Source organism: Sturnira hondurensis, unplaced genomic scaffold, assembly GCF_014824575.4.
Source record: "Sturnira hondurensis isolate 20B ecotype Veracruz unplaced genomic scaffold, ASM1482457v3 Scaffold0004136, whole genome shotgun sequence".
In the NCBI taxonomy this organism is placed as follows: Eukaryota; Metazoa; Chordata; class Mammalia; order Chiroptera; family Phyllostomidae; genus Sturnira; species Sturnira hondurensis.
The window spans coordinates 41,124,455-41,150,218 of record NW_028076767.1 but is presented as its reverse complement, the minus strand read 5'-3'; the positions used below and the strand labels follow the sequence as shown (position 1 = coordinate 41,150,218).

Sequence of the window (25,764 nt, the reverse complement as noted above, 5' to 3'; positions counted from 1 at the left end):
TCAGGTGGCCTTGGGCACATTGCTTATCCCTCTAAGTCCAGTTCCCACAATAAAATGGGGAAATAATACTTATTAAGTAGGGTTATTAAATGAGGCAAGTGCTTAAGAGCTGTGGCCATTTTTTCCTTTTTATTGAATTTATTGGGGTAACACTGGTTAACGAAACTTTACAGGTTTCAGGTGCACAATTCCACAGCACATCATCTTGCTCCGTGTTGTGTGTTCACCCTGCCAAGTCAGGTCTCTCTCCATCACTACTGATCCTCCCCTTCCCCCTGCCCCACCCCTCTCCCCCACCAGCGATCACCACACTGTTGTCAGCGTCCACAATTTTTCTCTCTCCTTTTTCTCAGTCCCTCCCACTCTCCCCCACCAGCCTTTCCGAACTCGACAGCTGTCAGCCTGCTCTCTGTCTATGAGTCTGTCTCTATTTTGCTTGTTAGTTCATTTTGTTAGCTATTAAAAAAAAGTAAGCAAAAGTAAAGAGCCTAACACATAGTAAGTGCTCAATACATGTCACTGCCTCCCTTCCTATTTACTGTGAGAGAGAGAAACCAGAGTTGATTTAGCTTTAGTTCACAAGTCCACACCCCTGTAAACCTCTGCATTACAAATGAATGGTGAAGAGAAGCATGCATAAAGGGCATTTTGAGTTTCTCAGAACAGCGTACTAATTAAGGTATTCCTTATTCTAGTTTTAATTTTCATAAGTGAGGGTTACGGAATACAGACAGGTATTTACGGCAGGGAGGGGAAATGCTCTTTCCAACAAGAAGTAAATGTATGAAAACTTGGTAAAACAAAAACAAGTCAATCCTGAAGCAGCCAGAAACTTCCAAAGTAAATGATGTATTTGTGAAATGTTAGGCAAGCCTTCAAAAGGGCATACCACTTAAAGGGTCCAGGGATTAGGTAGCTCACTTCTGCTTACATTTTATTGTAGACATACAATACCAGGTCTAGAATTTGGTGTCCTTAGTGATTAGGGTGAAGTCACTGTTGGACCCTAGGACCGTTTTCTGCACGGGGATTTCTCTAAAGAGAAATGTGCAGTCCTTAAAGAGTTTAGATACTAAAGTAATTGAAGAGTTGTGAACAATTGATCTACGAATGAACTTTTCAAAGAGCATTAGAAAACCTGACTGTTACTTTAAGTAAATCATTTAAACCTCTGTAGACTATAAAAGGAAGAGTTTTAATTAGATGATGTTCCAGTTCGGAAGCAATGTAAGTCTCTGACGTGAATGTATAGTACTCAAAACTCACAATCCAAGTGAAGAGTCAGGGTATTTTCCACACGAATTGACCTCAAAGCCTTCCCCAGGCTTCTGTCGTCTTCCCTTACTATGCCATTTTATTCTTTCTCCTGCCTTCCCACCCATCTTTAACTCTAGCGACGGTTCTACTTTCCTTAATTAGATCTTCCTTTTCATCATTTAACCACTTCTCTGTTTCCTACTCTGTACCCTAGTTATGCCACTGAATTATTTAAAAGAACTTGTACTTACTGACTAAACTGACATGTGCCCCAGAGGGGAAACATTTTTTTTGATACCAAAAAAAAAAATTCCTTAATCTGCTCCATAGGTCTCTAGGTACATGGCTTGAGATTTTAAAACCACAATATTTTATGCCAAAGCAGTAATCATATTAAACGAAAATAGTTCTTTTGAATGCTACAGAATTTGATGAGCAGTAGTGGCTGAACACTGCACTGTCAGAACAGAATGACTCTAAAGAGAAACTGTCTTCTTAAAAGACTCTGCTTAGAAATGGTTTAGTTTAGGGCTGGAACTTAAGTAACAGGTCTGTAGCAACTGATGGAAACAGTTTAGTTCTGTGGTGATTTCCTTTGAAGCTTCCAGTGACTGCTCACTTTAAAAAAGCATTTACTGTTGCTGGCGAAAGCGACAATTCAAAAGCAACTGTGTGGACGACCCCGACGTACATGGAAAGGATACATTTCTGACTGACATAAGCCCCCATTTTAAAGGGGGAAGAAAATTCCTGTGGGTCCAAATTATCCAGTGGTCAGGAAAAATTTTACTGATAATCTTGCTTACATATTGACTCAAAACACAATCTAGGAATCACCCACAATCAACATACTGGTGAAACTGGCATTCTGTGCCACAGGAATAGACATGGTCTTCTACGAAAAAATTAAACTTTATCTCCACATACTAAATGGCCCATCAAAAGCCATTTATTTCTTCTCTCTAGCCGACAAAGGAAATACATTTAGTTTAAATGTAATTTTTCTTACCGTTAAAGTATACGTAGGAAGGCATGATCAGGGACACAAGCAGACAGAGAGCAAGTGAGATACGAGCCCAGAGAGAAAACCGTCCCTGAAAAAGGCATCATCTTCTAACGCAAATGTGGGGTCATTTTTGGACAGCCATTTTGGGCAAGCTCTGGCCTCCTGTTAAATGTGACATACTGAGTCAGAGGCAGACGTTCTTCTGTGGTTATTCGCTTCCTGTATGATTAATTTGTTGTTTGTTCCTCCTTTGCTGCAGAAAAAGAAACTAGATTGGTTTTACTTAAGAAGCAAGCAAAAAAAAAAAAAAAACCCAACCTAAACTAAACTTAAAAAAAGAAAGAAAGAAATGTTTCTCTTTCCCCCAAGGTGAAACATACCTGTTTGATACAGTAGCAGGAGGAGATCAGAACCTCCATCCAGTTAACAGCCCAACTTTATTCTAATTACCTCCACAAAAATAATTGTTCATGGAACCTGCGATTCCTTCAGGAAAATTCCATTTGAAAGTACTACTCTCAGTATTAAGCGTACCATTTAGTATTAAGGAAAAGAGTCACTCAAGAACTAAAAGCTATCTGCCCTGGCTGGTGTGGCTCAGTAGACTGAGCGCTGCCCTGTGAACCAAAGGGTTGCTGGTTCAATTCCCAGCCAGGGCACATGCCTGGGTTTCAGCTACAGCCCAGGTCCCCAGTAGGGGGCACGCAAGAGGCAACCACACACTGATGTTTCTCTCCCTCTCTTTCTCCCACCCTTCCCCTCTGTCTAAAAATAAATAAATAAAATCTTTAAAAAAAGAACTAAAAGCTCTCAGATATACTAATAATTAAGATAAATGATTCTTCCTCATCTACAGAGCATTCAAGTGTATAGGGAGAAAGTCACAGTGCAGGTGAAGAGAGCCCGTCAGGTGTATGAATGCAAATGAGTTTTGAAATGTGACTTGGTGCCCAAGTCAGGATGAATGATATAGAGCTCAGGCATACGAAGATTGGGAGCTTTCTACGCCAGAATGTTGCTTCTGTCCTTCATATTTAATGGGGTAACGATGACTCCCCCAGGGGATGCTTGACAAAAGCACAGAGATAATGAACATGGAAGGAAAGTCAGATTCCTCATTAAAGCATTCAAAGGTGTAGATGTGTAATGGAATATATTAGAAAATATTATACTAAAATTTTGAATATATATGAACAACCTGAAAATGGCTGCAATTTTTTTCTAGGTCCATCTAAAAGGATCAGACTTAATGTTCAAAACACACACCATGTAACTCTGATAAAATAATATCAGTTGAAAGAATGAAAACAGACATATTTAAGTAAGTAACTATTGTAAAATCTGAACTTTGGGTCTTGATTTTGCTGGGTTCTGAGGAAAATGGCATGAAAGACAAGTTGCCTATCATTTCCCTTACCTGTAAAATGACAGGACTAGGTAGACCAGTGGTTCTCAATTCAGGAGGCTGTTGGAAATGCGTGGAGGAATTTTTAGTTGAGAGTGGGGGGTCAGTGGGTTGTAGTGGTAGAAGGAGGGGCCTGTAAGATTCATGGGTGGAGCCAGGAATACAAAAATTTCCCATGTTACTTAAAAGAGTCTCACCCAAAGTACCAGAAGTGCTCCTGTCTAAGGTTCTTTCAAGGTCTAAATTCTTTGAGATGTGAGTCCAGCTGCATGAGCAGAGTCACCATAATACCAGCCATGGCAGGGTTCCTGGACACAGCACGGAAGGATCAGTGACTGAGAATCCTCTCCTTTGCCTGGAGCCTCTTGAAGGCATGACTGTATCCCTCTTGCTTGGCATGGAATCTGGAGTCCAAGGGACACTCAATATATGAAAAATACACACAGGCACAGGGCTGGATGGAGGTGGAGGCCTGCAGTTTTCATCTCCTTCCCCCTCTACTAACCTCAGGAAAACAGAAAACTTGACAAACTACCAAGTAAATGCCTGAGTGAATTTATGCGGAAGTCTAACTATAGTTGGGTCTAAAAGGAGAACATGGGCAATATGATGATTTCTCCATGTAGTTTCAAAATTATTTTTAAGTTCTCTAAGTAAGGCACCCCAAACACACACAAACACACACAGAGGAATGTATGCACACTCAGTATGCCATGCGGTCCATGGCTATTCCTATCCACTACAGACAGCTCAGGTAGAAGACAGCATGTCACAGAGAAGGCTGGAACCTCTGCCACGTGCAAGGGGGTAGTTGTCTAGAGTTTGGGTCTATTTCATCTTCAATGAAAACTTGTAGATACAGTCAACCTTGAACATATTTATGGTGTCTACCATGCATCACAGGACCTGAATCTGATAACGTTCCTCCCCTGCTGGAAAACCTCCAGTGGTTTCTCATTTCACTTAAAAAGTCCAAACTCTCTGCCTAGACTCACACAGACCCATAATATCTGGCCCCTCCCTAGTCCTCTGACCTCATCTCAAGTAACATTTCCTCTTGTTAATTTACCTTCTAGCCCTTTCTCTTCCTTAAATGCACCAAGTTCATTTGTACTTCAGGACCTCACTCTTGTCAGCCCTCTCAATGGATACACTTGTCACCTGGTTCCTTCTGGCTCTTCAGTTGTCAGCAAAAATGTCCTCATTCACACCCCATCTCTGCTCCTGCATTCTTTTATGCACAGCACAGGTCACTACTTGACATTTTTTCATTTATTTTTTGAATGTCTCTACTTACTAGAATTCCAGCTCCATGAATGCATCACCTCAGCATCTGACACCTGCTAGTGCTCAATTAATATTGTTTGTTGAATAAAAAAAACAATAACTCCTAAAATTCTACCAAAATATAACATTCCCTTAAAAGCTTAAGATTGTTCCCTCTGTCACAGTGAATAAGGAACATCAAGACTACACTCGAACCTTCTTGAGAAGTCTTAAGTAATGGGAATTTTTCCAGAAGGAAGATTTCACAGATCAGCAGGTAAGCCCACCGGGGGTCTTGGTTAAGACTTATGCAGTGCAGGTAGCTTATACCGTTGGGCAGTGGGGAGGAGAAAAAATGATTAAGAAAGCTGAAAAGACTTACGGCCAAGATGGAGGCATAGGTAGATATGCTTGGCTTCCTCACACAACCAAAAGAAGGACAACAAATTTAAAAACAAAAACAATCAGAACTGCCAGAAAACTGTATGGAAGTCTGATAACCAAAAAGTTAAAGAAGAAACATTTATCCAGACTGGTGAACCAAGACAAAGAAATACGGCCCACATGAAAGAACAGATCAAAACTCCAGAAAAAGAACTAGGTGATAAAGAGACAGTCAACCTATCAGATGCACAGTTCAAAACACTAGTGATTAGGATGCTCACAAAAATGATTGAGCATGGATGCAAAATAGTGGAAGAAGTGCAGGCTATGCAAAGTCATGTAAAAAAATACATACAGGGAACCAGCAGTGACGGGAAGGAAACTGGAATTCAAATCAATGATATTTTGGACCAGAAGGAAGAAATAAACATTCAACCAGAACAGAATGAAGAAACAAGAATTCAAAAAAGTGAGAGGCTTAGGAACCTCCAGGACATCTTTAAACATTCCAACATCCAAATCATAGGGGTGTCAGAGGAGAAGAGGAAGAGCAAGAAATTGAAAACTTACTTGAAAAAATAATGAAGAAAAACTTCCCCAATCTAGCAAAGGAAATAGACTTCCAGGAAGTCCAGGAAGCTCACAGAGCCCCAAAGAAGTGGAACCCAAGGAAGCACACACCAAGATACATCATAAGTACATTACCCAAGATGAAAGATAAGGAGAGAATCTTAAAAGCAGCAGGAGAAAAGGAGACAGTACCTACAAGAGAGTTCCCATAAGACTCTCAGCTGATTTCTCAAAAGAAACCACAGGCGAGAAGGGTCTGGAAAGAAGTGTTCAAATTCATGAAAGACAGGATCTACATTCAAATTACTTTATCCAGCAAAACCATCATTTAGAATGGAAGGGCAGATAAAATTCATCCCAGATAAGGTCGAGTTAAAGGAGTTCATCATCACCAAATCCTTATTATATGAAATGTTAAAGGGGGACTTATCTAAGAAAAAGAAGATCAAAACTATGAACAGTAAAATGACAACAAACTCACAACTATCAACAACTGAACTAAAAAACAAAAACAAACTAAGCAAACAACCAGAACAAGAACAGAATCACAGAAATGGAGATCACATGGAGGGTTATCAGTGTGGAAGGGGAGGGAGGAGAATGGGGGAAAAGGTACAGAGAATAAGAAGCATAAATGATAGGTACAAAATAGACAGGGGGAGGATAAGAACAGTATAGGAAATGGAGAAGCCAAACAACTTATATGTATGACCCATGGACACGAACGTAGGAGGTGGGGGATCCTGGTGGGAGGAGGATGCAGGGGGATAAATGGGAGGAAAAAAGGGGACATCTGTAATAGCATAATCAATAAAATATACTTAAAAATAAAGCTGAAAAGAACCCCATGGGAAAGAAATGGGAGCAATAGAAAGATAAAGGAAATGGGGCAGGAAAAGAGGGAATCACGTGATAGATGATGCGGTAGGTAAGGAGAGCTCCAACCACGTGGCTGCAGGGCCCCAGGGAGGCCAAGCTCTGCTACGGATGACACACAGGTGCTGGACCTGAAAGTGCCTTCTGCCCTTCCTCTGTGATGAGGTGTTCCCGATCAGCACCAGCCTTTTACTATTAGGAATTTTAAAGCTACAGTGATTGAAGTCCACACTATTATTTACAGATGAGGAAATGGGGACCAGAGGGGCCACGTGACCTGTTCGTGTCACACAGCAGGCAGCAGCCACGCTAGGCCAGAAGGCCAGTCTCCTGCTCCAATGGCTAGTGTCATTATTACCTTAAGCCTCATTTTAGGTTCAGAAAAGGATTTCACTTCTTTTCTATAAGCACAAGAAGATGCAGAAGAGGTAAGAAGAGGCAGCAGAAACAGTGGTAGGGAGGGCTGTGATGCGGAGGGGAGAAGTTGAGCGAAGTATGCGTATTGACTGCTGAATGGGCTGTTATTATCGGGTTGGCCAGAAAGTTCATTTGGTTTTTTTCCATACGATGGCTCTTACCGTGCTTAGTTGTCTTTAACTTCGTTTGAAACAATTTTGTTAGATTGTATTGTGACAGCTGTCATATTAGTGTGTATTTTTAAAAAGCTTATCAAAACTGGTGAATTTTTGTGTAGCCATTTTAATATTGAAGATGGGAGAAAATATGCAACACTTTTGGCATATTATGCTTTATTATGTCAAGAAAGGTAAAAACACAACTGAAATGTATGAAGGAGATCTGTGCAGTGTACGAAGAAGGCGCTGTGACTGATTGAATGTGTCAACAGTGGTTTGCAAAGTTTCATGCTGGAGATTTCTTGCTGAACAAGCTCCATGGTCGAGCAGACCAGCTGACATTGATAACGATTAAATCAAGGCATAACTGAGAACAATCGTTATACCACACAGGAGATAGCTAATGTACTAAAAATATCCAAATCAAGAGGTTTGGGTGAAAATGAAAGATGTGTCTTTTATTTTACAGAAAAAAACTAAATGGACTTTTTTTTGCCAACCAAATATAATCAAAGGCTAAAAATAAGTGGATTGAGAACTTGAGGCAAATAAAGACAATCAGAATTCTGGCCTTCAAAGAGAATTTAACTCAATACATAGACCAGCCTGAGCTTAACAGTAGAGTAAAGGAATAATCAATAGGCCCTCAGACCAATCAGTCAAAGAATCCTCCACATTATTCTGCAGAAATAAAAAACCAAGAGCAAACAGAAGGTTATAAAACAACAGCATGTCTTGAAGACACCAGTCTTGGAAAGCAGTAGAGAATCACCCACAGCCAGTGACCCTCCTGTGGTGACCCCAAACCAACAGAGACTGAATTCGGGCAATAGTAACAGGTATATAATGTGAGTGGTTTCTAAAGAAAAATAACTCTGGTTTTTCAAGTTGTGTTTCCACTGTTATAGTGTGAGTATCTGCCCTGGTTAAAAGATGGTTTTACTGTATCCACTCAATTCTAACACCTTTATTTAGCAGAATGCCCCCCTTTATAACTTTTCAGGGGAATAAGAAACAGTACCAGATTAAATGTATGCATTTATTGAGAGAAGTTCACATTCAAAATATTAAAATAGAGAAATTATGTGCTTGAAAAGAAACAAAGGAATTTCCCTCTTCCCCATAAAATTATCAGCACACTTACATAGAGAGTTGATCACTTTAAAATAATCTCAAAAATAGAGAAATTAAAAACAAGTTCCACTCTACTCTGTGCTCTGTTAATAGAGATTAGTATAATCTTGCTTGGGGGAAAATTTGGAATACATGTCTTTGTTTCGGCAGCTCAGCATCCACTTACACCCCTTACAATGATGACCTTTCGTCTTTGTTTGGAGACTCATCTCTCCCTCACTCTCAGACCTTGTGGGCCCAGACTCATCTCTCCCTCACTCTCAGACCTTGTGGGCCCAGAGGCATTCGCTCCAGCTCCAGAGACAAGAAGAGTGGGGCATTGTATTCCTTTGGTCCCAGAGGCTTATGCCTGTGACCTCATCAGAACCACGGGAACTTGTGGTCGGGGGTAAGGATTCTCCCCACAGGATGAGGAGTATGTGGGGACCTCAACCTCTGACCACATGAGGTCTGAAACTGAGGCCAGTGAAGTGGGGACTTGGGAGGTAGCGAAAAAGCAGCTACCAACTTTGTTGGTTGAATCTACCTATACCCAAGGCTAGCCTTATTTCTGGACTTTGAATGTGTGCTAGTAAATGAATTTTCCATTTTGTCTGAACTAGGTGTGGTCAAGTTTTCTATCTTAAGTGATGTAGGAATTGGTACTAGAAGTGAGTGCTGAATGTGACTAACCCTGAAATGTGCAATGACTGTACCATTAAAGGACTTGGAGAAAGAAAGGAAGTAGAATATTGGAGTGTGTTAGCTATTTTTCACAGCCTTCAGTCAGGTCCACAGGAAAGAGATAAACTTAGGCTGAAACTGCCTGAAAGCAACCAAGAAAGTTGAGAGTCAAATAATCTGGAGCCTTGTGAGCTGGAAAACCGAATTTCTCTACATTACGCTCATGTCAGATAGAGTAGCATCAGAAGGTAAGAACCATATCAGGAAATATTTTGGAACACAGCAGAAGCCCAACTCCCCACTGTCCCTTAAAGACATTCTGTTATGTTCTCTCATCTGAGCAACAGGCCAATTACTTTCACTGGGATGTGCTGGGGTCCAGCTCAGGAGCAAGAAGTAAGTTATCAGTGGTTCCACCACCTCAGGACATTGTTCTTTCAAAAAATATTTTATTTATTTATTTTTTGACAGGGGAAGGGAAGGAGAAAAAAGGGAGAGAAACATCAATATGTGGTTGCCTTTCACACACCCACTACTAGGGACGAGGCCCACAAATCAGGCAGGTGCCCTGACTGGAAATTGAACCATCGATCCTTCCATTCAAAGGCTGGTGCTCAATCCCCGGAGCCGCACCAGCCAGGGCCATTGTTCCAAATTGTACCTAATCAGAGATCAAGAGAAAGGCCATGAAGTTAGGGTATGGAAGCTGGTTCATCTGCTAGGAGACAGAAGTCTCCTAGTTTGGCATTCGAAGACTAGACTCAACACATTCTTGAGTTTTGGTCACTAATCCATGGAGTTCAGGGATTGGACACTACAGGATGAAGCCCAAGACTTATTAAAAGTAGTGTATGACGGCTCAGATGCAATCCCAAGATCCCGGAAACCAGGAGAACAAGAAATAGGCTGTGGAATAGGGGTAGCTCTGCGCTTATACACAGTTCTGCAAGCTAACAGATGAGAATGACCCTCCCAGCTAGCAGAAGCAGGGTAAGCCTCTGGCTGACCAAAGTTCTCATCAACAGTGCAAGTGGAGTTTGCTCAGTGGGCTATAAATATGCTAAAGACTGGTGACCAATGCCTCATTCTCTCCTTCCCCAAATGGAAATTTAATCACAAAATTCCTCTGCTGTTTTACCACTGTATACTGGGTATCAAACTTAGAATTTAACCATTTGGATGCAAGAGACACTACTATGTCTAGTGCTGACAACAAGACCTTGGAGAGTTGGGACTGGAGCTGGACTTGGACTTGAATCCGCTGTCTCTCTTTGGGAGGAAGGTGAGTGAAATGTATTATGTGGGGGAATTTTTGAAATTGGATTATGGGGAGACAGGTAAAAAGAGTACACATTTGTTGGTTTCAGGCTGTCCAGCATCCATTCCCTTGAATTAGAGTAATAACCTCAGATGTTTGGGAGAGAGAGAACCACCGATCTCCTACTCTTTTGCTCTTCCGACTTCAGCTGGGCTAGCTCTACCCTGACTCCAAGAACAGAAAGTGACCACCAGTTAGGCTCTGTAGTTCTCTGGCTACAGTGATTGGTTCAGAGAAGAGCACTGACCACTTCTGTACTAAGGAGATGCAATGCGACTTTCTGTAAGACATCTGTGGCTGGGACTGGTGGCATTATAGCCACATTGTAAACATACAGAGGCTGAGAATGAAGCCAGTGCAGGAAAGAGCTTTGCAGGGACCCTGAGACTCAAGAGATACAGCAATCAGATGCAATGCAGTACTTGGATCCTAATACAAATGAACTAAAAAATATGAGGCAACCAGAAATTTGAATACTAATCGATATTTAATCATATTAAGATTACTGCTAAATTTCACTGGTGATGTCATTGAGGTTAAGGTGTTTTTTACAAAGAAGCCTTAAATTTGTAGAGACACACACTGAAACACTGTGGAGGACATGGTCTGATGTTTGGGTTTGCTCCAAAGGGCAGTGGGAATGAGAGGGAGTGGGTAGGGGAATAAATGAAATGAAAAGGCCTGAGATGATTATCCTTGAAGCTGGGCGAGGTGTGCACAGCAATTTGTTATAATGTTCTGACTACTTTTCATGTGCATTTGAAATGTTTCCATAACAAAAAGCTTAAAAAATAAAATAAAAATGCCTTGTGGCTCATTCCCTTCTTCATCCACTAGAGGCTGTTCAAGAGGTTCGCTCACTCTAATACACATGTGCTCAGACCTGGGAGCTATAGAAGTTACATTTTATTTCTCAAAACGATCTCTTGGGCTCACAGATGAAATGGGACAGAGGCTGAGTGCTCCCCCATAACAGTTCAGAACTCACCTATAGGTGGAACCTAATCAACAAGACAAATGAGCAAAATATAACCAGAGAAATGGGAATAAAGAACAAATTGAGAGTAACCAGAGGGGAGCGGGGAGGAGGGGAAGGGTTGTCAAGGAACGTGTATAAAGGACACACGGACAAAGACAAAGAGGGGGAGGGGAGAACTGAATGTGAAAAGTAGGGGTGGGTAGGGTGGGGAAGAGTAAGGGGGAGGGAATGAGGACAACTGTAATTGAACAACAATAAAAAAGGAGTTCAAATAGTTCTTCCCCACAAAAGTATTCAACTCTTAAAACCTGAGAGTCTCTTAATGGCAACAAAAGAGCAAAAATGAAAATTCCAACCGACCAAAGAACAAAAGAAAACCCTCCAACTAGATCAGCACACCTTCAACTAGATTAGCAGAAATATGCTTTGGGTCACACATTCAGATCTATATTTTCTACTAGCTGCATTACAAAAAGTAAAAAATAAAATTGTAATGATACATTTTATTTAATACACTATGTATTTAAAAGTATTATCATTACATGCGCTCACAGTAAAAAACATTAGCTGGGTACTCTGCTGCTTTTATTCACACTAACTTTTCAAGACCAGGTGTGTGTTTCACTGCCAGCAACGCAGAGCCACCCCCCACGCAACCCTAGATGCTGAGGGTCTGGTGGGCAGGAGCCCCGTCTTATCATCCTCTTCCTTGGCAGGGTGCCTGGATGACACTTAACAACCAGCAGGAGCCCTGGGGAAGTCTAGGGCCACCCTTGGCTGCCAAGAGCCCCTCAGGGCTATAGCTTCAGGGCTAAAAAGAGTTCATCATGCATGGAGCCAACTCTTAGAACAGGATGATGGCTAGGTGTTCTCGGGTGTGTGTTCAGTACAATTTTTGACCAAAATTGGCATCTCCCTCCCGGAGTCTTCGTGCTGACAACCCTAGTACAGGACTTGACTCCCCAGCCGAGACACTGGCTGCAGTACCCTCACACTGGGGCCTCAGAAGAGATGCACAGATCCCACAGACCTCTGTGGCTTTCCTCTGTACACCAAGGACGATCTAAAGTCCTTGCTGTGACTAGCAAGGACTGTGGGATCAGACACTCCCTACCTAATCTTCTGTAGATGTCTCTACCTCTTCCTCCAGCCCCCGCTGGGCTTTGTTTCAGGGCTTTCGTGCTGACACTTTTCCCCCAGGTGACCCCGTGTTCCCTCATTCCAGTCAGGTCTGCATTCTCTGCACAGCAGCTCTTCCTACTTCAGGGGAAGCTCCCTGAGGGCAAAGAGCTTGTCTTGTTCTCTGCTGCCTGCCTGCCGGGTGGCTTAAATCAGTGACTGACATATCACAGGGACTTGGCAAAGATTTGCCAGTGGAGTTTAAAAGCTCCCAACTCCAAGTTTAATTCCATCCTTCTCTTGACAGAAGGCTGTGATGAGGCTGCCCCACGCTAGGCTCCAGCAAAGGAGGTCCCCGGGTGGGGCAGGGCTGTGCTGGATTCGCTCCTGCAGAGAGACCTGGGGGGCTCGGGCCCTCCTGATGGGCTGCAGCTCAGGACAGCCATGGAAGAAGACAATATGGGGACAACAGGCCTGCCGACACAGTTAACAACCCTCTTTTTCAAGCAGGGCTATGTGCCAGTTTCAGGGATGTGACGGGTTTCTTAATTTAATTAAAAGGCAAAAATTTCCCAGTGGGACACCAACATCCAATGCCAGTGGCCCACAGGGGAAATCCCATGTGAGACACAGAGAGAAGTTTCTTACAACTCAAGTGGCAAACTGGCGGAAAGCCCCATCTTCACGTCCTGCCCAGCACACACTGTGCACACGCAGGGAGAGGCTACTGGCACACGGAGAGCTGTGTGTTCCTTTTGGCAGCCAATCACTAGGTATGCAGCCAGATGTGGTTTTTATAGTCATTTCTGGGGTAGGGACAATAGCCATCTCATTCCTTATTGAAACCTCTCTCCAGCTCTATGGCTACACAGTGTCTTTCTTGCCCTGGGGGAGAGGACCATGTGCATGTGAGAGCAGTTCCCTGGGGTCTGGAGGAAACAAGGCCCTACCAGCTCTGTACCTCCGGGCCCAACATCACCCGCCCAAACCCTGCAGCAAGGGCTCAGTGACCCGACAGGTCCCCTGGGACCTCTGACTGCACAGAAGCCAGGCCTGGCTGGTGCAGCTGCTACCTAGGAGAGACAAACCCCACCACTCTGCCTGGGGACAGTAAATGGGGACATTTGTAGATATCACAACCACGGAGGGCCCTCCTGGGACTCAGACCTCGGGGCCAGGGGTGCTAGACGACACGCAACGTACCACACTGCCCTGCTCAGCAAACAACCTGCTCACGTGACCTTCAAAGGTGCCGCTAGCCCTTGATGACATGGATGGAAAAACTGTTTCTGGTTATCTGAGTTTAGACCTTATCTCCATTTTACATATAAGCTTAAAGTAATTATTGCACTGTTGTATCAGTTCCTGAATTTTCTAGTAATGCAACTGTTATATAAATGAAATACTATGTTTTGCTTGGATTTTTACCAAGAATTGTTCACCCCTTCTGGAAAATCATGTGCCCAAAGACACTGCCACTTGAGGTAAAAGTCTCTAACTCTTACCCAGGTTGGTCTGAAGTTAAAGCAGTTCCATTTATGGTGATTCAGGGCTGTCCAACCTTTTGGCGTCTCCGGGCCACACTGGAAGAATTATCTTGGGCCACATATTAAATAAACAAACACTAACAAAAACTGATGAGCAGAAAAAAAGGTTTTAAGTACATTTACGATTTTGTGTTGGGCCACATTCACAGCCATCCTGGGTCGCAAGCAGCCCAAGGGCCATGGCTTGGACACCCGTGGTGTAAACACTTCACCACTTACTTCATTTTGCTTGTATCGAGTTGTACCCAACCACTTCCACATTGAAGTCATTTTTAGGATAAATTATGTTCCTTTTATTTCCCCCTTTTAAAAATGTATCAGTTATTATTATTCTTTTAACCTCAACTGCGGGCGGTTTTTATTGCTTGGAGAGAGAGAGAAAGGGAGAGGAGGAGAGAGAAACATCAATATGAGAGAGAAACGCCAATTGGCTGCCTCCTGTATGTGCCTGGACTGGGGATCAAACCCTCAACCTAGCTAGGTGCTCTGACTGGGAATCGAACCCGCAACCGTTTGATTATAGGAGAATGAGCCAACCAACTAAGTGACACTGGCCAGGGCCATTTCTCTTTTTAATTACAGATAAAAATTATGTGAGTTTTGGAGGAAATTATTGGTGAGGTCAGATGATTTCATCTATGAAGGTTTACTGAAGCCTTTGAAGGGAACATAAGAAAATATTGTCATTAGAGGTGAGTATAGGGTGGGACAAGGCTGACAGCCACTGCGTCTGGCGCTGTGCAGATGTTTGCACGTCCCTGGGCTCTGTTAAAGTCACGGACAGAGTTCGACGGCTCTGCTCATTCAGCCCGGGAAGAGGTGAAAGAGGGGACTGCCACTACTGCTCCCCTCCAGTCCTGGGAGGGAACCTTGCTCACACTTTATTCCAAATGATCACAGATGTGTGAGGTGCTTTCTTAGCAAGCCCTGCTTTTCTCTGTGATTTTCCCAAAACAGAATTTGTTCTGCCCCAGGTTTTCTTCTGACTTTGTTACTGTAAGAACTTTTCTGCCTCTCATTTAGCATCTCTAATTCTCCAAATCACTGGAAAACAGACGGTCAGAAAGCACTATGAGGTCTTCCCTCAGGAGACGGCAACCCTTTCAGCCAAAGGAAAGACAACAGAAACTGCGTCCTATTGGGCCAAATGTACACGCGTTGTTCCCTCAACTCCAGGTAGGGCTGCGGGGGCGATGGGATCAGCTTCAGCGCTGTGTGTGTGTGTGTGTGTGCCTCCTCAACTCAGACTTTCCCTGCTCCGTGGAAGCTGCTTCGCACAGTCTTGGACCATTTCCTTCTGTTCCGAACCATTCCAACAGGATGATCAGTTGGTGGCTTGTGTAAAAACAATCCCATGACTATATTTAAATATTGACTAGTTTGAGAGTAACCAACCACAAATATCTGAGGTATGAAAACCACATGTGGTTTATGTTTTGTAGGGTACCCTCAGGAAGATAAATGGGCAGTTATAAAAACCTAAATGGCCTCTCCCTGCCTCACTTACCATCATTAAACAAACAAAAAGTAAGGAAACAAAAAAACAACACTAAGTAACAATTAAACAGAAGAAAACCCTTAGCTTCTGGGGCTTTGGGTTCTTCTTAGCTTCTGGGTGAAAGTTGCTGTCCTAGCATAGCAAGTAAGTAGCTGTCTGGGTAGTGTGGCTCTAAGGTCAAGAATAACCTGTTAGCACCCTGACTGGTATGGCTCAGGGGATTGGGTGTTGTCCCACAAAGCATAACGTCACCGGTTCGGTTCCTGATTGGAGCACATGCTTAGGTTGTGGGTTTGGTCCCCGGTTGGAGTGTACATGAGAGGCACCAACTGATGTCTCTCTCTGGCACATCGACGTTTCTCTCCCTCTTTTTTTCCCTCCCTAGCTCTCTTTAAAACATAAATACATAAATATCAAAAACAGAATAACCTGTTGGCATAACCTCCACTTTGGCCAACACCCCTTCCCACCCCTGACCACCACCCCTTCCCATCACATAGCCTCCTCCTTCCACACTAGCTTCTCCAGGTCCAGGCTCTGCCATCGATGCCCTTCCTAGCCCCACACTCAACCTCTCAGCCCTCTTCCCCAGCCCAAAAGAAAAACATGCAAGGAAAGTAACTTTCTAGTAACAAAAATATTTTTTGTGATCTTTTTAACTGCCCTCTCTGTACGTTCGCGCCTGACTTAGCAGCTAATAGTGGGCGGAGCAGTCATCCAATGGAGCTGTTTTAGATGTGGGGAATGCTGCAGCAATCAAATACACAAAATTCTCCACCCTTGCAGAGCTTACATTTATATCCAAGTTGACGCTGTCAAAATAAAAAACAAAGACCAACCTTGAAAATTCCCTCGGCGGACAAAACCAGTTTAGTCATACAAGCAAAGCTTAGTTTAGCTTATCTTGGGAGACTGACTTGACCTGAGTCATTTCTTGCTTTTATGCCTCTGGAAATAAGCAAAATTTGACCTGTTTCCCCAGGTTGATATAAGGTAACTGCTGACCAATTCCCTATCATTAAAAAAAAATTCTAGTATCACAACCAATCACTGTGAAGAATAAACAGTCACTGCTTTCTCACTCTGTTAGCTGCTTTGTAACAATATGCCTGGAGCCTCATTCCATGTTTTGGTTTTCATGCTTCAGTTTGCAAACTGTCTTTTTGGTGTGTATGCACAATAAACTTATACTAATTACTAACTTTGGTGAATCATTGGTTTTACTTTTGCTATTTCTGTACGTCTGACAATGTGACGGAAGGAACAGGAATCTACCCCCTGCTCTGTGCAAGGCAGGTGTGTTCAATCCCACTCAGCTCATCCAACGGACACTCCTGCCAACTACCAGAAGAAAGGCTTACTCGGGCCAATTCTAACGTGAATGTCAAGTGCTCCACAGACCTTGCGGGGTAGTCATTTCAATCTGAGAAGCAGTCCATACAAATATACCTGAGGGTATGCTGACAGGCCAGCCCACAAAGGTGACCAAATTGTAATGTGACCAAACTGAACCTTCATTTCCAAGGCTTCAAAGAAAAGGACTGCAAGGTGGCAGAGGGAAGCAGGGTTCATCTCTCTCTGGAACACTCCAGCCTCAGCCTCCGTCCCCTTCTCTAAGCCAGCCCCACATTTTCCCTTGACCCCACTCAGAAGCCTAAGGGGCTCCTGTCTCAAAGTTGCTCTTACACATAGGTCATGATTCCCTTTCCCAGGATAACATGATCTCATCGAGATATAAGGGGGAAATCAAATTGTTGCTTCTTATTTTTAAAGTCAGAACAATTATTAACCCAAATAATGTTGAATTAGGTATTTTTGTTGAGGTAAAAGGAGACATTTGGTTGGAAGGAGATTCCATATAGTGGAGTCACATGGTCTAGGGTTAACTTCCTTAAGTTTCTCCCACTTCTTATAGTTAACTCCCTTCACATATGAACATTTTTTATTAAAAAAGTCATACATGGAAAAGTTTGGAAATTTTAAGTAATATAATTTTTATATGACCCATTAGTACTCAGAGAAGAAATTTCCTTCTAGTCTTTTTCTCTTTGTGTATGTATCTAAAATAGGATTCTGTGTGTATATATATATATATATATATATATACATGTACACATATATGTATAAATATATAAATGGTTTAATATCCTTTTCACATTTCCCCATATTATTAAATATTCTCCTAACATAATTTTAATAGGTGTACGTTTTATTTTATGGATGTTCTATTATCTATGTAAATACTTTTCATTGTTAGACATTTAAATTGCATCTAATTTTATTATTATGAATCCTACTATAATTAACATACTTGTATCTAAATGTTTGTAGTCATTTCAGATTATTTCCTTAGGATGAATTTATTAGAGTGCAAATACTGGAATAGAAGATGTAAAGTTTTTGTCATCTTGATATATATTGTTACATTGTTTTCTCAAAGTTTTAGCATGCAATCTTTCATTTCTTTTCAACATGTACTATTATCACTTTTGAAAATTTATGCCAGTTTAATAGACAAAAAATTATATGTATGGGCAGTTTTTAATTCTTTTCTTTATTAGTGAAGTTGACAATGTTTCAGATATGTATTGTCTTCTCTATTATTGGTGTATCTTTCTCCATTAATTGTTATCTGGATTTTTAAACATCACAGAGTTTTAGTGTTTTCCATATTTCTTTCACTTTTTAATCTGAAAATTACCTAAAAGCTTCATGACTTTTCATTTTCATAGACAAAATAAAGTCTAGTAACCATTAAGGGTCTGGGGTGGTTAGCACTGACCATTTCTGTATGTTTATAAAGCAAATTTCATAAATCAAGGATGGCCTCCAACCCCAACACATACACACTTACGAAACAATTCTTAGATTGCCAACGAGGTTGTTTTGTGCAATCTATGGGAATTTTCACCATTCTAGGAAATACTTCCACCCAACATGGAATATTTCCATTCCATGCGGAATGTCCAGGCATATCTTGCCACAGTTCTTCTTACCTCAAATGCAGAAGTAGGAATGCCTTGATTTATGTTATGCACATGCAGACCTGTGTAAAACCCTAAAGTTTCAGTACAGAAAGCAACCATTAAGACCTTGAGTTGGCTCGTTCCATCTCCCACAAGGCCAAAGTTCCCAGCAACTAAGCAGTAATTTTGACTGACCTAATAAGTATCCAAGCTTCCTGTATTTTCGCCATCTTCATTAGGCATTATGCAAATATTTTGGAAGAAGTAAAATTTCATTTAGAATTTTTTTTACTGTTTGAAAACTTGGCAATAAAAAGCCTCTTTCTGGACATAGATCATTCAAAATAACTGCAGTTATCGACTTAATGATCCATCCAAGGACCTGGCCTGGAATGACATCCTTTGGTCTCCTTGCCACCTGTGTCTTCCCAACTCAAGGGCTGTTCCTCACTTTCTACAGTTCTCTCCTGGACTTAGGAGATAGTCACTATGTCTAAATGTGACAGGCAAGTGTTTTGGGGTGAAGCGCCTGGAGCGTACTAAACACGTAATAGTGCCGGCTGTCATTACTATCATTAAGCGAGCTAAACTTCTCCCCTGGTCATGCTGCTTGGCAAAGGAAGGAACAGAGCAGGCAAAGCGGCTGCGTCATGTTTACAGAGGGATGGTTCAAGCAATGCAAGAACGAAGAATTTACTCTGTTCGATAGTGAAGAAAACTTGGGTACTAGTAATTTCAGAGTCTCCACTTTATATCAGTTCTACAACTAGTTTTTGAATCTTCTGAAGCCTCTTTCTGAAAGCTGCCATTGGTCCACTCAATCTGTGCTGGTCCCTGTCTCATTCACGAATGCCCCTGCATTTTTGTGCAAGTTCAAATACCACTAGATTGAATGAACACAAATTCAGGAAAAATGCCGAAGGAATTTCCTAAGGATACAGTTTCTTCGAAAAGGTAAGGAGAAATAGAGATTAGTAAATTGATTTTATGCTCACTGCCTTACTTCCATTTCACTCGGAGGGGGTCCAGTCGGGAGGTTAAAGCTCTAGGAGGAGGGTGGGAGGCACTAGCCCCCGAGCCCTCTACCGAAGAGCGCAGGCTTCTCCTCCTTGCACTGGGACAATGTCCACAAGCTCTCTGCGGTGGTCTCAACCAGCTGGGAACCGGAAGACAGGGCTTATTTTCAAGGCTGCCTTTTCTTTTATAGGGATTGAGGAGTAAGGGGAGAGAACAGTAATGGTTTGTGAATGTTTTCAGAGGCGGCACATATTGAACTGAGAGAAAACAGGTCTCAAGGCAAGATCTGATTTCTCGGAGCAAGTGAGAAAACAAAACCACATTCCTATCATTATGCCCAAGTTCGGCCACCACCAGATGATGGCACTCTGACGTGAAAGACGGTAGTGCCAAGAATCAAATAAAAGCTTCAGCAAAATTCAATGCCACACAGAAAACCCATTCAGTATCCAACTCGCATTGGCAGGGAATTCATGGAAAACCAATGTGAAGATCACTGATGTAAAATTTTATTTTCCAAAGGACAAAGGCGTCTATGCACAGGACTTTCCTTCTGTCTAGACTCCTTACTCCTAGTGCAACTGCTCTGTGGGGGCACATTTCTAACAGTTCTTCACCAGCGGTGTCTTCTGAATTCTCTTCTACCTCTAACTGCACAGATGTGGAGCCAAGGCTGTCTTCTCTTGCTTCCCCCGACCCTTTGTAGCTTGAAAATATAGGTGAGAGTTTCTCAAAAATGCTGAGAGATACACAAAGAAATGGTATTGCACAAAAGCTTTATAGGCGTAAGCAACATGAGAGGTGTAAGTAATGGAGAACAGCAGAAACACACTGCAATCTACCCTGAAATCTTTCAAGATCACCGTCTGTGATGTGCACACCATCAGTCTTACAATGGAAAACACAGTGGGCACTACATTGCTCCGTGAAGTACAATAACTGATACCTGTCACCACTGTGCCTACAGCTGGGCTTTTACAAAAATAAAGTCCATAAAAGGACTGGGTCAACTCAGTGGTGAATTTTCTTAAGTGTAACTCCCACTCCTCACCTTTTCTCCAAAAGTAAAAGCAATCACACTTTTCAAAATGTAAAATCACGGACACAGACAACAGTGCAGTGATTGAGAGAGGGAGGGTGTGGGTGGAGGTGGAAGGGGGGCTAAATGCTGATGGAAAAAATACAATAAAAATAAACTATTAAAAAATAAAGATAAAAATAATGTAAAATCAGAGTGTGATGAAAGTCAAATCAGTCTTTTAAATGCATAAATCTGGGAGTACAAAAATCACAATGAACTTATTAAGGTTATATATTTTAATTGCCAGTTTTCTTTTCTTTTTTTAAGATTTATTTATTTGTAGAGAGGGGAAGAGAGGAAGAAGGAGAAGGAAAGAAACATCAATGTGTGGTGGCCACTCACATCACCCCCACTGGGGACCTGGCCCCCAACCAAGGCATGTGCCCTGACTGGTAACCTTTCGGTTCACAGGCCAGCACTCAATCCACTGAGCCACACCACTCAGGACCAGTTTTATTTTCTTTAGCATATGCATAAAAGTACTTACAGATTTAGAATTTACTCTTGAGATACTATAAAACATTACTACCTTCATGACCAAAGAAATATATGAATATAGAAAAGAGAATACAATTTATAAAATATATTAGTAAAAGCACTGTATATGTTTGTATAATAACATTTAAAACTATTTAAAGGTCATTGCTAAAAATATTTAAAGTATAATACAAGGAAAGTTAAAAATGGCTTTACTTAAATTTCAGTTGCTAAAATTTAACAGGACCAGAGAATTTGGAAGCATCCAAGTTTAAGTAGAAAGCCACATTCAAAAAAGTTCCGTGGAATTCTCAGAGAAAGCAAGAGAGAGCAAGGGAACAAGCAAAGGGTCATCTGAGGACATTATTTTAGCCTCAACTTGAGTATCATTCAAATGGGGGAGCCAACGCCTGTTATTACAAAATGCAGTTTTCTACTGCTAAGCTCAGATGACATCCCCCTCATCTGCTAAAATTAGTGGATGAGAAATCACTTCATGAAGTCATGCATGGACATGAACTACACTAGTAAAAGTTTGCTGCCATCCCTCAATCATCGCTTTGCTTGGCTAGGCTGGTGGCCAGCAGAAATACCTCCCTCTGCAAAACTGTTCAAAGTAATGACTCGGAGGAAGTGGTGTGCTGATACAATGAAAAAATCCCTCAAACACAAAGATAGTTCAAAAAGCATCTGCATATGGCTCAGAGGAAACAAACAGCTCAGCTAATTTAACTCCAGATAAACCCCCGAGACTGGTTTACCTTGGCCATAGCTATACACACATGCAGGAAACTGAAGTACGGCAACTGTGCAGTGATTTCATTCTGTGCCAAGCGGATAAGAGGGCAGGGTTACCCATCCTGGGGTCAGCGGAAAGAGAAGCTGCCCCACCTCTCAGGGCTTCAGACAGAGAATCACAAATATGTATGAAGCCTCCACACCTGTTTATGAGACAGGTGGGCCCTGGACCACTGCCGAAATGGCAAATCCGATGTCCTCTCCTGAAGCCACTAGTAGACCAGAAGCTAATGTTGAGCCGCTAACACACGGTATATCTCCACTGCTGAAGCCTCTGCGTGGGTCATTCCACAATGTCCTGACTGAGCCAGGGAGAGAGCAGGACACCTAAAACAGTTGTTTCACTTGTCGACCTTGGGCTGAAATACACTCACAATCTTTAAAATGACCAATGTTGCATTTTCACGTTTTGTGCATTTCAAAATATTCTTCATATTAAACAAACACATCAGCAATAAAGACCACATTATATTTGGCTTTGAAAACCATTTGGACTTTTCTGAAAATGCAGTTGCTTTTCTGAGAGAACAGGTGGAGACTGCTACCCACATCTTAAGAAGGTCCTTATTTTTATTTCCAAATAACTTTTGAGATCATTAGATGTGTTAGCAAAAGTCTTTAAACTGTTTTTCCAACCCAGGGTCTGTATAGCTATTTTGATGTCTTTATTGCTAATAGGGTTAAGGAGGCTCAAAAAGCCATCATTCGAGGAAATTAATTTCACAGCTGAAGGCCTATTTCTTTTCTGTTCTTTCTTTCCTTTCCTTTTCTTCTTCTTCTTCTTCTTTTGTGTGTGTGTGTGTGTGTGTGTGTGTGTGTGTGTGTGAGAGAGAGAGAGAGAGAGAGAGAGAGAGAGAGAGGGATACAGGAAAAGGGCCTTTAATATCTTTAATATCAGAAATGTGTGACACTGACCTTCCATGGGGTAGTGAGATTTTTTTAGGTCAAAACATTTAGTACCCAGATCACATGTAGGGACAATTAAAATGTTTTAAATGCTCCTCTCATTTCTTCAAGTGTTGACCTAATATTCAAGCTGGGCACAGGAAGCAGAGATTTTTGTCTCACTGAGTAGCCAACTCCAAGGGCAGCTCCAAGCTCTGTAGTTTTTGTAGTTTGTCTTTCTAGGTGGTACACCCATCAGCAATCCTCTGCAGCCCATAAAACCCAGCAAAACCCTCAGGGCTGCTCTGGACAAAAACACATTGAGTAATAAGAGATAGAATGCTTTCTGTTCAGTGTTTCCAGTGGTATTGTCTGGCCAGAAAAAAAACCAAATCACAGACATCTGGGCAGAAGACATGCCCAGAAAGAACAATGATCTTAAACAGTACTGACCCCCTGGGTTGGACATTTCCTGCTGTCTGCTTCATGCTGAGCAATAGGCACTGCAGCCAACAGCCATTTCTATCAGACATGACTCCAGCTCTCAGGTGGCCTTAAAGTGGCAATGGCCAACTTCCAGGGCGTGAGATGTTGTTCTGATTACAGTGAAAGCACAAAAAGCAGTGACAATATGTGGGTCCCTGGCAGTGACATTGGAAGAGGTATGGTCTTATGAGAACGTGCACCATGTGATGTAAACATTCTCTGAAAGAGCTTTCCCAAAGGTAGCATTCATTCAGCTATGGGAAATAATTAGAAAGCCCATTGGCATCTCTATGTGTAGTTTATACATTATAGTATGTACTCTTGGCTGGTCCATGTGATGGAAAAAAGTGAGTAAGACACCAGAAGGTAGACTGGGTGCAGTGTGAACTGATGCAAAGGTGGAAAGGGCATGGCCTAGAAAAAGGCAGAGGTTCAAAAAAGCCCTCTGAGGTTTCGTTTCATTGCCACAGTTCTTAGTCACATAATTTCCTTTGTGGGTCTCACCAGTAACAAATGGGCCTTAGAAAATGAATCAGTACACTAGTTGGAAAATGCCAAAAGTCATTTTGTCTCTTCAACTGTTAAGTTTTCTTGGTTTTTACCCTTTCTTTATTCTATGAGTCCTCTTTTCAGAATAATTCGAAATCCTATAACTACAAGAGCTTCCTTGGTACCTGTGTTCCTCTTCTGAGATCAATTACAGCTGGACCCACCATGGTCACGGCCAACTGGGCAAGAGCAGGCCCCTGGCTGACAGGTGGCCAGTCTTCAGGCTACTGAGCACACTGTGAGCTGGCTGGGCATGAGAAACTCTGCTTAGGCAAGGCAGTCAGGTTCCTCCTTGTCTCAGAATTATGAACAGGGAATCACGGACATGAGCAGCCTATTAGTTGCAACAGAGGCTGAGACAGAAAAGAATGGCTGAGCCAGTTAACTGGAGGACCTGAAAGAGATGATTCATCTCCTGGGACTGCAGGAAAATCCTGGTTTTTCAGAGACCTAAACTGAATCCTAGTTTTGAATAATTCTAATAGGATTAATATTAACAATAATGACAATTATGACAGCTAACATGTACTGCACCCCTTACTGTGTGCTAAAAAGCATTCTAGGCAGTTTTACAAGTATTAATTAATTCAGTTTTCACTATAACTCTACAAGGAAGATGATGGTGGTGCTGGTGGTGGTGGTGGCACTGAAGCACAGAGAAGTTAAGTGGCTTGACCAAGGCTGCACAGCTCCTAAGTGACAGCGACTCCAGAGTCCACACTCCCAACCAGCACGTGCCTCGCTGTGGGGATCATCCTGGGTTTCCCGTCTTCTTTGTTGTCCATCCTTATAATAAAGCCCCTTCATTAAGGGGGCCTGACAGTGTCTCTTGCCCCCCGCACTGCCTCACAATTAGCATTTTTCTTGGATCTACTCATGATGAATCACAGTAACTCAAGTATATAGTTATTAATTCAAGAACTATTTAATGCTAACTGTGTACCAGGAACTGCTCTAGGCTTTGGAAGCTAACGAAGAAGTAGCGCTGTGCTATCTCTTAGGAACCTTCTACACTGCCATGACCTTATGCATGATATACAGTATAGCCTATCCTTGTACGTACTGTACCCTATTTTTGCGTAAGAATATATTGTACCCGAGCTCACTGATAAAATAATGTCTAAAAAGCACATTTTAAAAAATCACTATATTGCAGCCAACATGGAGGCATAAGGTAGATACATTTTGATTCCTCGCACAACCAAAAAAAGGATAACAACAAATTTAAAAATAAAAAACAACCAGAACTGCCAGAAAATCAAACTATATGGAAGTCCGACAACCAAAGAGCTTAAGAAGAAACAATCATCTAGACTGATAAGAGGGGTGTGGAGGACGCATGGCAAGGCAGTGGCTGGCAGACCCAGTGGTCTCACATTCACGTGCGAATAAACCAGGAAGAATAACTGGAGAGCAGGGCAGACTGTGCAACCCGGCGTTCCAGCACAGGGAGGTAAAGCCTCAAACCCCCTGGCTGCAAAAACCTGTGGGGCTTGTGGCAGCAGAAGAAACTGCCCGTCTCACAGGAGAGTCTGCAGGAGGGGCACACAGGGTCCTAGAACGTACACAGACCCATCCACCCAGAAATCAGCACCAGGCAGCACCTGAAAGGGCATAATTCACTTGTGGGTCGTGGGGGAAGTAACTGAAAGCAGGGCAAGAGCCGAGCAAGCAGCATTGTTCCCTCTCTGACCCCTGCCCCACATATAGCACTACAATTCGGCAATGCAAGTGTCCTTGCCTTGGTGAATACCTGAGGCTCCACCCCTTACAACATACTAGGTGCACCGAGACAAAGAAATATGGCCCCAATGAAGAACAGATCAAAGCTTCAGAAAAAGATAGCCAACCTATCAGACGGAGATTCGAAATATGGGTAATCAGGATGCTCACATAAAAGACCGAATA

The 25,764-nt window shown here is 42.3% G+C and overlaps 1 protein-coding gene across 4 annotated transcripts in view; it reads right to left on the bottom strand.

Annotated features, from left to right (window-relative positions):
• WIPF1 (WAS/WASL interacting protein family member 1) overlaps positions 1-25,764 on the bottom strand; it is a 121,286-nt gene that overhangs the window by 31,601 nt on the left and 63,921 nt on the right. Inside the window, exon 1 of one of the 4 annotated variants that reach the window (XM_037044422.1) lies at positions 9,169-9,179. The exons of 2 other annotated variants lie outside the window; for them this stretch is intronic. The gene's annotated coding sequence lies outside the window, so the exon portion shown is untranslated. Of the gene's footprint in view, positions 1-2,266; positions 2,481-9,168; positions 9,180-25,764 lie in introns of those variants that run through there. One more of the 4 variants, XM_037044419.1, reaches the window with a different exon arrangement.